The sequence below is a fragment of the Pongo abelii genome, chromosome X, assembly GCF_028885655.2.
Source record: "Pongo abelii isolate AG06213 chromosome X, NHGRI_mPonAbe1-v2.0_pri, whole genome shotgun sequence".
Classification (NCBI taxonomy): Eukaryota; Metazoa; Chordata; class Mammalia; order Primates; family Hominidae; genus Pongo; species Pongo abelii.
This window is the reverse complement of record NC_072008.2, coordinates 55,538,028-55,547,816: the sequence shown is the minus strand read 5'-3', so window position 1 is coordinate 55,547,816 and position 9,789 is coordinate 55,538,028.

Genomic DNA, 9,789 nt, shown 5'->3' with positions numbered 1-9,789 from the left:
CATGTCCCCAGGTCTTACCCTACTTAAGCTGGCAAGTTGTAAAGTAAGAGTCCCCCTGGTGCAGTGGCTCACAGCTGTAATCTCAGCACTTTGGGAGGCTGAGGCAGGCGGATCACCTGAGGTTAGGAGCTCAAGACCAGCCTGGCCAACATGCTGAAACCCCGTCTCTACTAAAAATACAAAAATTAGCCAGGCGTGGTGGCCATTGCCTGTAATCCCAGCTACTTGGGAGGCTGAGGTAGGAGAATCGCCCAAACCCAGGAGGCGGAGGCCACAGTGAGCCTGTAATCCTAGCTACTTGGGAGGCTGAGGCAGTAGAATTGCCTGAACCTGGGAGGTGGAGGCCACAGTCAGCCAAGATCATGCCATTGCACTCCAGCCTGGGTGACAAGAGCAAAACTCCCTCTCAAAAAAAAGGAGCCACAGTGGCATTTTTTGAAGCATTTGAGAGGCCTAAGAACCTTTGAATTGTACATTTCTTGCATAAATTCCCTTTCACAAATCCTTTCACGACTTACATAGACCATCTGAGACATTTTCAGACATTCTGACTTGCTCCAAACATCCCTCCTTTTAAACAACCAGTCATTTTACTTTAGGACAAGAATTTACCATACAAGATCCTTTCTCATATAAAATAACTATCTTTATAATCTTCTTTGTATAGCTAGAGGGCATGGCTAATTCCACATGTCCCAAGGCCTTATCTAGAATCTAGTGGCTTTCAGGTAGGTAAATTGAACAATTATTAAAAGTTAAAGAAGCAGTTTAGGACCTTAAAGCATTTAACAAACTTAATATCTGACCTGCATAATTTAGATTAAAGGTTTTTATTTTATCAATAATTTTTAAAGCTGCTTTTATTTCCCGAAGATTACTAAAGTTACATAAACTAAAAGGCATTACACTCTTTTTTTATTATACTTTAAGTTTTAGGGTACATGTGCACAACGTGCAGGTTTGTTACATATGTATACATGTGACATGCTGCTGTGCTGCACCCATTAACTCGTCATTTAACATTAGGTATATCTCCTAATGCTATCCCTTCCCAATCCCCCCACCCCACAACAGGCCCCGGTGTGTGATGTTCCCCTTCCTGTGTCCATGTGTCCTCATTGTTCAATTCCCACGTATGAGTGAGAACATGCGGTGTTTGGTTTTTTGTCCTTGTGATAGTTTACTGAGAATGATGGTTTCCAGCTTCATCCATGTCCCTACAAAGGACATGAACTCTTCATTTTTATGGCTGCATAGTACTCCATGGTGTATATGTGCCACATATTCTTAATCCAGTCTATCATTGTTGGACATTTGGGTTGGTTCCAAGTCTTTGCTATTGTGAATAGTACCGCAATAAACATACGTGTGCATGTGTCTTTATAGCAGCATGATTTATAATCCTTTGGGTATATACCCTGTAATGGGATGGCTGGGTCAAATGGTATTTCTAGTTCTAGATCCCTGAGGAATCACCACACTGACTTCCACAATGGTTGAACTAGTTTCCAGTCCCACCAACAGTGTAAAAGTGTTCCTATTTCTCCACATCCTCTCCAGCACCTGTTGTTTCCTGACTTTTTCGTGATTGCCATTCTAACTGGTGTGAGATGGTATCTCATTGTGGTTTTGATTTGCATTTCTCTGATGGCCATTTTTTCATGTGTCTTCTGGCTGCATAAATATATTCTATTGAGAAGTGTCTATTCATATCCTTCGCCCACTTCTTGATGAGGTCGTTTGTTTTTTTCTTGTAAATTTGTTTGAGTTCATTGCAGATTCCGGATATTAGCCCTTTGTCAGATGAGTAGGTTGTGAAAATTTTCTCCCATTCTTTAGGTTGCCTGTTCACTCTGATGGTAGTTTCTTTTGCTGTGCAGAAGCTCTTGAGTTTAATTAGATCCCATTTGTCAATTTTGGCTTTTGTTGCCATTGCTTTTGGTGTTTTAGTCATGAAGTCCTTGCCCATGCCTATGTCCTGAATGGTATTGCCAAGCTTTTCTTCTAGAGTTTTTATGGTTTTAGGTCTAACATTTAAGTGTTTAATCCATCATGAATTAATTTTTGTATAAGGTTTAAGGAAGGGATCCAGTTTCAGCTTTCTACATATAGCTAGCCAGTTTTCCAGCACCATTTATTAAATAGGGAATCCTTTTCCCATTGCTCGTTTTTGTCAGGTTTGCCAAAGATCAGATAGTTGCAGATATGCAGAATTATTTCTGAGGGCTCTGTTCTGTTCCATTGGTCCATATCTCTATTTTGGTACCAGTACCATGCTGTTTTGGTTACTGTATCCTTGTAATATAGCTTGAAGTCAGGTAGCGTGATGCCTCCAGCTTTGTTCTTTTGGCTTAGGATTGACTTGGCAATGCGGGCTCTTTTTTGGTTCCATATGAACTTTAAAGTAGTTTTTTCCAATTCTGTGAAGAAAGTCATTGGTAGCTTGATGGGGATGGTATTGAATCTATAAATTACCTTGGGCAGTATGGCCATTTTCATGATATTGATTCTTCCTACCCATGAGCATGGAATCTTCCTCCATTTGTTTGTAGCCTCTTTTATTTCCTTGAGCAGTGGTTTGTAGTTCTCCCTGAAAAGTTTCTTCACGTCCCTTGTAAGTTGGATTCCTAAGTATTTTATTCCCTTTGAAGCAATGATGAATGGGAGTTCACTCATGATTTCGCTCTCTGTTTGTCTGTTATTGGTGTACAAGAGTGCTTGTGATTTTTGTACATTGATTTTGTATCCTGAGACTTTGCTGAAGTTGCTTATCAGCTTAAGGAGATTTGTGGCTGAGACAATGGGGTTTTCTAGATATACAATCATGTTATCTGCAAACAGGGACAGTTTGACTTCCTCTCTTCCTAATTGAATACCCTTTATTTCCTTCTCCTGCCTAATTGACCTGGCCAGAATTTCCAACACTATGTTGAATAGGAGTGGTGAGAGAGGGCACCCGTGTCGTGTGCCGGTTTTCAAAGGGAATGCTTCCAGTTTTTGCCCATTCACTATGATATTGGCTGTGGGTTTGTCATAGATAGCTCTTATTATTTTGAGATACGTCCAATCAATACCTAATTTACTGAGAGATTTTAGCATGAAGGGCTGTTGAATTTTGTCAAAGGCCTTTTCTGCATCTATTGAGATAATCATATGGTTTTTGTCGTTGGTTCTGTTTATATGCTGGATTACGTTTATTGACTTGCATATGTTGAACCAGCCTTGCATCCCAGGGATGAAGCCCACTCAATCATGGTGGATCAGCTTTTTGATGTGCTGCTGGGTTCGGTTTGCCAGTATTTTATTGAGGATTTTTGCATCAATGTTCATCACGGATATTGGTCTAAAATTGTCTTTTTGTGTTTTGTCTCTGCCAGGCTTTGGTATCAGGATGATGCTGGCCTCATAAAATGAGTTAGGGAGGATTCCCTCTTTTTCTATTCATTGGAATAGTTTCAGAAGGAATGGTACCAGCTCCTCCTTGTACCTCTGGCAGAATTCGGCTGTGAGTCCATCTGGTCCTGGACTGTTTTTGGTTGGTAAGCTATTAATTATTGCCTCAATTTCAGAGCCTGTTATTGGTCTATTCAGGGATTCAACTTCTTCCTGGTTTAGTCTTGGGAGGGTGTATGTGTCCAGGAATTTATCCATTTCTTCTAGATTTTCCGTTTATTTGCATAGAGGTGTTTGTAGTATTCTCTGATGGTAGTTTGTATTTCTGTGCGATTGGTGGTGATATCCCCTTTATCATTTTTTATTGCATCTATTTGATTCTTCTCTCTTTTCTTCTTTATTAGTCTTGCTAGCAGTCTATCAATTTTGTTGATCTTTTGAAAAAACCCGCTCCTGGATTCGTTGATTTTTTGAAGGGTTTTTTCTGTCTCTATCTCATTCAGTTTGCTCTGATGTTAATTATTTCTTGCCCTTTGCTAGCTTTTGAATGTGTTTGCTCTTGCTTCTCTAGTTCTTTTAATTGTGATGTTAGGGTGTCAATTTTAGATCTTTCCTGCTTTCTCTTGTGGGCATTTAGTGCTATAAATTTCCCTCTACACACTGCTTTGAAGGTGTCCCAGAGATTCTGGTATGTTGTGTCTTTTTTCTTGTTGGTTTCAAAGAGCATCTTTATTTCTGCCTTCATTTCGTTATGTACCCAGTAGTCATTCAGGAGCAGCTTGTTCAGTTTCCATGTAGTTGAGTGGTTTTGAGTGAGTTTCTTAATCCTGAGTTCTAATTTGATTGCACTGTGGTCTGAGAGACAGTTTGCTATAATTTCTGTTCTTTTACATTTGCTGAGGAGTGCTTTACTTCCAACTATGTGGTCAGTTCTGGAATAGGTGTGGTGTGGTGCTGAAAAAAATGTATATTCTGTTGATTTGGGGTGGAGAGTTCTGTAGATGTCTATTGGGTCTGCTTGGTACAGAGCTGAATTCAGTTCCTGGATATCCTTGTTAACTTTCTGTCTCATTGATCTGTCTAATGTTGACAGTGGGGTGTTAAAGTCTCCCATTATTATTGTGTGGGAGTCTAAGTCTCTCTGTAAGTCTCTAAGGACTTGCTTTATGAATCTGGGTGCTCCTGTATTGGGTGCATATATATTTAGGATAATTAGCTCTTCTTGTTGAATTGATCCCTTTACCATTATGTAATGGCCTTCTTTGTCTCTTTTGATCTTTGTTGGTTTAAAGTCTGTTTTATCAGACACTAGGATTGCATCCTCTGTCTTTTTTTTTGTTTTCCATTTGCTTGGTAGATCTTCCTCCATCCCTTTATTTTGAGCCTATGTGTGTCACTGCATGTGAGATGGGTTTCCTGAATACAGCACACTGATGGGTCTTGAGTCTTTATCCAATTTGCCAGTCTGTGTCTTTTAATTGGAGCATATAGCCCATTTACATTTAAGGTTAATATTCTTATGTGTGAATTTGATCCTGTCATTGTGATGTTAGCTGGATATTTTGCTCGTTCGTTGATGCAGTTTCTTCCTAGCCGCAATGGTCTTTACGATTTGGCATGTTTTTGCAGTGGCTGGTACCGGTTGTTCCTTTCCATGTTTAGTGCTTCCTTCAGGAGCTCTTTTAGGGAAGGCCTGGTGGTGACAAAATCTCTCAGCATTTGCTTGTCTGTAAAGTATTTTATTTCTCCTTAACTTATAAAGCTTAGTTTGGCTGGATATGAAATTCTGGGTTGAAAATTCTTTTCTTTAAGAATGTTGAATATTGGCCCCCACTCTCTTCTGGCTTGTAGGGTTTCTGCCGAGAGATCCGCTGTTAGTCTGATGGGCTTCCCTTTGAGGGCAATCTGACCTTTGTCTCTGGCTGCCCTTAACATTTTTTCCTTTATTCCAGTTTGGTGAATCTGACAATTATGTGTCTTGGAGTTCCTCTTCTCGAGGAGTATCTTTGTGGCGTTCTCTGTATTTCCTGAATTTGAATGTTGGCCTGCCTTGCTAGATTGGGGAAGTTCTCTGGATAATATCTTGCAGAGTGTTTTCCAACTTGGTTCCATTCTCCCCATCATTTTCAGGTACACCAATCAGATGTAGATTTGGTCTTTTCACATAGTCCCATATTTCTTGGAGGCTTTGTTCGTTTCTTTTTATTCTTTTTGCTCTAAACTTCTGTTCTCACTTCATTTCATTCATTTGATCTTCCATCACTGATACCCTTTCTTCCAGTTGATCAAATCGGCTACTGAGGCTTGTGCATTCATCACGTTGTTCTCGTGCTGTGGTTTTCAGCTCCATCAGGTCCTTTAAGGACTTCTCTGCATTGGTTATTCTAGTTAGCCATTTGTCTAATTTACTTCAAGGCTTTTAACTTCTTTGCCATGGGTTCGAACTTCCTCCTTTAGCTCAGAGTAGTTTGATCTTCTGAAGCCTTCTTCTCTTAACTCATCAAAGTCATTCTCCATCCAGCTTTGTTCTGTTGCTGGTGAGGAGCTGTGTACCTTTGGAGGAGGAGAGGCACTCTGATTTTTAGAGTTTCCAGTTTTTCTGCTCTGTTTTTTCCCCATCTTTGTGGTTTTACCTACCTTTGGTCTTTGATGATGGTGACATACAGATGGGGTTTTGGTGTGGATGTCCTTTCTGTTTGTTAGTTTTCCTTCTAACAGTCAGGACCCTCAGCTGCAGGTCTGTTGGAGTTTGCTGGAGGTCCACTCCAGACCCTTTTTGCCTGGGTATCAGCAGTGGAGCCTGCAGAACAGCAGATACTGGTGAACAGCAAATGTTGCTGCCTATTCATTCCTCTGGAAGTTTTGTCTCAGAGGAGTACCTGGCCGTGTGAGGTGTCAGTCTGCCCCTACTGTGGGGTGCTTCCCAGTTAGGCTACTCGGGGGTCAGGGACCCACTTGAGGAGGCAGTCTGTCTGTTCTCAGATCTCCAGCTGCATGCTGGGAGAGCCACTATTCTCTTCAAAGCTGTCAGACAGGGACATTTAAGTCTGCAGAGGTTTCTGCTGCCTTTTGTTTGGCTATGTCCTGCCCCCAGAGGTGGAGTCTCCAGAGGCAGGCATGCCTCCTTGAGCTCCTTTGGTCTCCACCCAGTTCGAGCTTCCCGGCAGCTTTGTTTACCTACTCAAGCCTCAGCAATGGTGGGCACCCCTCCCCCAGCCTCACTGCCACCTTGCAGTTTGATCTCATATTGCTGTGCTAGCAATGAGCGAGGCACCATGGGCATAGGACCCTCCGGCCAGGCACGGGGTATAATCTCCTGGTGTGCCGTTTGCTAAGACCATTGGAAAAGTGCAGTATTACGGTGGGAGTGACCTGATTTTCCAGGTGCTGTCTGTCTCCCCTTTCTTTGACTACGAAAGTGAATTCCCTGACCCCTTGCGCTTTCCAGGTGAGGCGATGCCTCACCCTGCTTCAACTCATGGTCAGTGCACTGCACCCACTGTCCTTCACCCACTGTCTGACACTCCCCAGTAAGACGAACCCGGTACCTCAGTTGGAAATGCAGAAATCACCCATCTTCTGTGTCGCTCACGCTGGGAGCTGTAGACTGGAGCTGTTCCTATTCGGCCATCTTGGCTCCTCCCCCTGGCATTACACTTTCTATTTTGCTTTTAAAATATTTGATTTAAGTGCTTATTTTTGTTTAAGCCAATTAATTAGAGCTGTTTTATATAAACATTACACACAACACATATATAGCTACACAGAAAGACAGAAGACGATTACTACAGTATTTGTAAGATTTTTCATTTGCCAGTTTTTAAGTTTCTTAATTGGATTACTGGCTTTAGGGTGGAGCCCCTGGAAGAACAGGGCCAGGAAAGGGGTCTCTGGTGCCTCCTGTTTTTCCCAAGGAGTCTTGGCTGTTAGAGTTTGAACATCTGCTTTTAGCACGTTTTGATAAAGTCCTTTTAGTATTTCTTATGACAAACTGCCAATATTTCTGGTTTTTGAACTTTACCAAAGGTAACCTCCCAGGTGCTTAGAGAAAGGAAAATTTAAGACAGTCCATGGAGCAGAAGATAATTGACAAACTTACGCAACGTTAAACCAGAAACGACTTACTTCTTAGGTGAGGAATACGAACTTGGACCACCACTATGAAAGTCCCATACCTTAGCTAGTGAGCTACAGCTTACAGTAGTCTTCAGCTTCTTTCCCAGAAGGAATCTAGAGCAGTTAATTTTGAGCTTGCAAAGGCTTTTAACTATTCAATATGATTTTTAGAGCTAACTATAACATGAACCTAAAATTCCTGGTCCCTGAAGGTGGAGACCAAAAGAAAGTATGGCCACGTGGTTAAAAGGTCAAGCTCCCAAGGACATAAAACAACGTGGATACTTAATCTGGGTTTTTTGTTTGTTTGTTTCAGGGACCCGCAGCCAAGGTAGTTACTGACCAGCTTTCTGGGTTGTCTTGAAAAGCGGGTTTACAGGTGTTCTAAGCCCATGTTTTATCCTGAAGTACCCCTCGACACAGAAAAACGAATTCATAGCACAAAACACACCAGCTTAAGACTAGTCTTAGAATTCTTTTTCGTGTTAATCAAAACTTTACAGAGGAGATAAACACTAGTGGTTTTTTTTTTTTTAATTCATTCAACCATTTACACAGAGAGAGAGAAGCCAGAAATCTGACTGGTAAGAAATTCTTACCCTTTTGTCGGCATGCCAGGCTTCTGGGTTCCCTTTCCCTGAGCGGCCCTAGTGATCCGGCTTGCGGCACCATCGCCCTGGGGGCCAAGCTGCATCATAAAGGAAAATTATTTTTTTTTTTCATTCTGGCTGGAGCAAACCACATGTGATAGAACATAGACATTAGCCACTCTGCTTAGCACCCAATATCAAACTGGCGAGGCTTAAATTTGCCCCCAGATGGGCCCCGTCATCTTTAATCCAACCTCCGAGTTGGAGTTTCAACACGTGGTCTCTGGGCAAGATGGTCCCCCTGAATAATAGAAAAGATAAGAAAGGGGGCTGGGTGCGGTGGCTCATGCCAGTAATCCCAGCACTTTGGGAGGCCGAGGTGGGCAGATCACAAGGTCAAGAGATGGAGACCATCCTGGCCAACACAGTGAAACCCCCGTCTCTACTAAAAAAAAAAAAAAAAAAAAAAAAAAAAAAAAAACTTAGCTGGGCGTGGTGGCACGCACCTGTAGTCCCAGCTACTAGGGAGGCTGAGGCAGAAGAATCGCTTGAACCCGAGAGGTGGAGGTTGCAGTGAGCCAAGATCACGCCACTGCACTCCAGCCTGGTGACAAAGCAAGACTCCGTCAAATAAATAAATAAATAAAATAAAAACTAAGAAAGGGAAAGGGAAAGGAAAAGTAGAGAAGGAAAGTATTGCCTGTGGCAGGGTGGGGAAGGCAAAATGATCAGGGAGGCCAGAGAAAGACCCACCCATTGCAGCGACATTGAAAAGTTCAGGCGGCTACTGTCGGTCAGTCAGGGATCTTTTTCAAGCAGTCCCATCAGCTCTCAAGTTTCCCCTTTTGGAGGAGGAAAAAGCTCCCCATGTCCCTCAATCCTGCACATGCCTAATCCTGTCATCCACAGCCATCGGCAAAGAGTGCAAGGCAGATTAATCCAAAGAGAATAGCAGTTAACATCCTATAGTGCCGAACCTGTTCTTAGCTGAGAGGGACCTTACCAAGAGGGGCCTCTAATTCCCTAAATCTTAGAAGGGACTCTAACCCTCCTAAGTTGGGCCTGTAACCCAAGGTCAGTAAAGTGTCCTTGCCTTTTATTAAGAGGGGCCTCTAATCCACTCTGTCTTAGGAGGGACTGTAACTCCCCTAAGTTGGGCCTCTAACCCAATCCCATCCTTTAGCCTGCTCTGCCGCCACTTACCCAAAGTCATCCAATCAGTGCAGTGCTGCAGTCTATTTCCTTTGGACTGGGGAGGTTTCTTCAGTATTGTCCTTTTTGCGGTTCACGAGAAAGATGTTACCGGACCCCACCACTTACCCAAAGTTAGCCTTTGGGTTGGGGGTTTCTGCAGTATAATCATTTCGGTGGTCACCAGAGAGATGTTACAGGACCCCAACACTTACCCAAAGGTAGCCGTTGGGTCAGGGTTTCTTCACTATAGTCCCTTCTGTGGTGGCCAGAAATATGTCACAGGAAAGGGGTCCCGACCCCAGGTCCCAAGAGAGGGTTCTTGGATCTCACACAGGAAAGAATTCAGGGCAAGTCTGCAGTGCAAAGTGAAAGCAAGTTTACTAAGAAAGTAAAGGAATAAAATAATGGCTACACCATAGATAGAGCAGCTGCACTTGTCTGATTAGTGGTTGTACTCATGTATATATGTTTCTGCACTTGTCTGATTCTGCCTAAA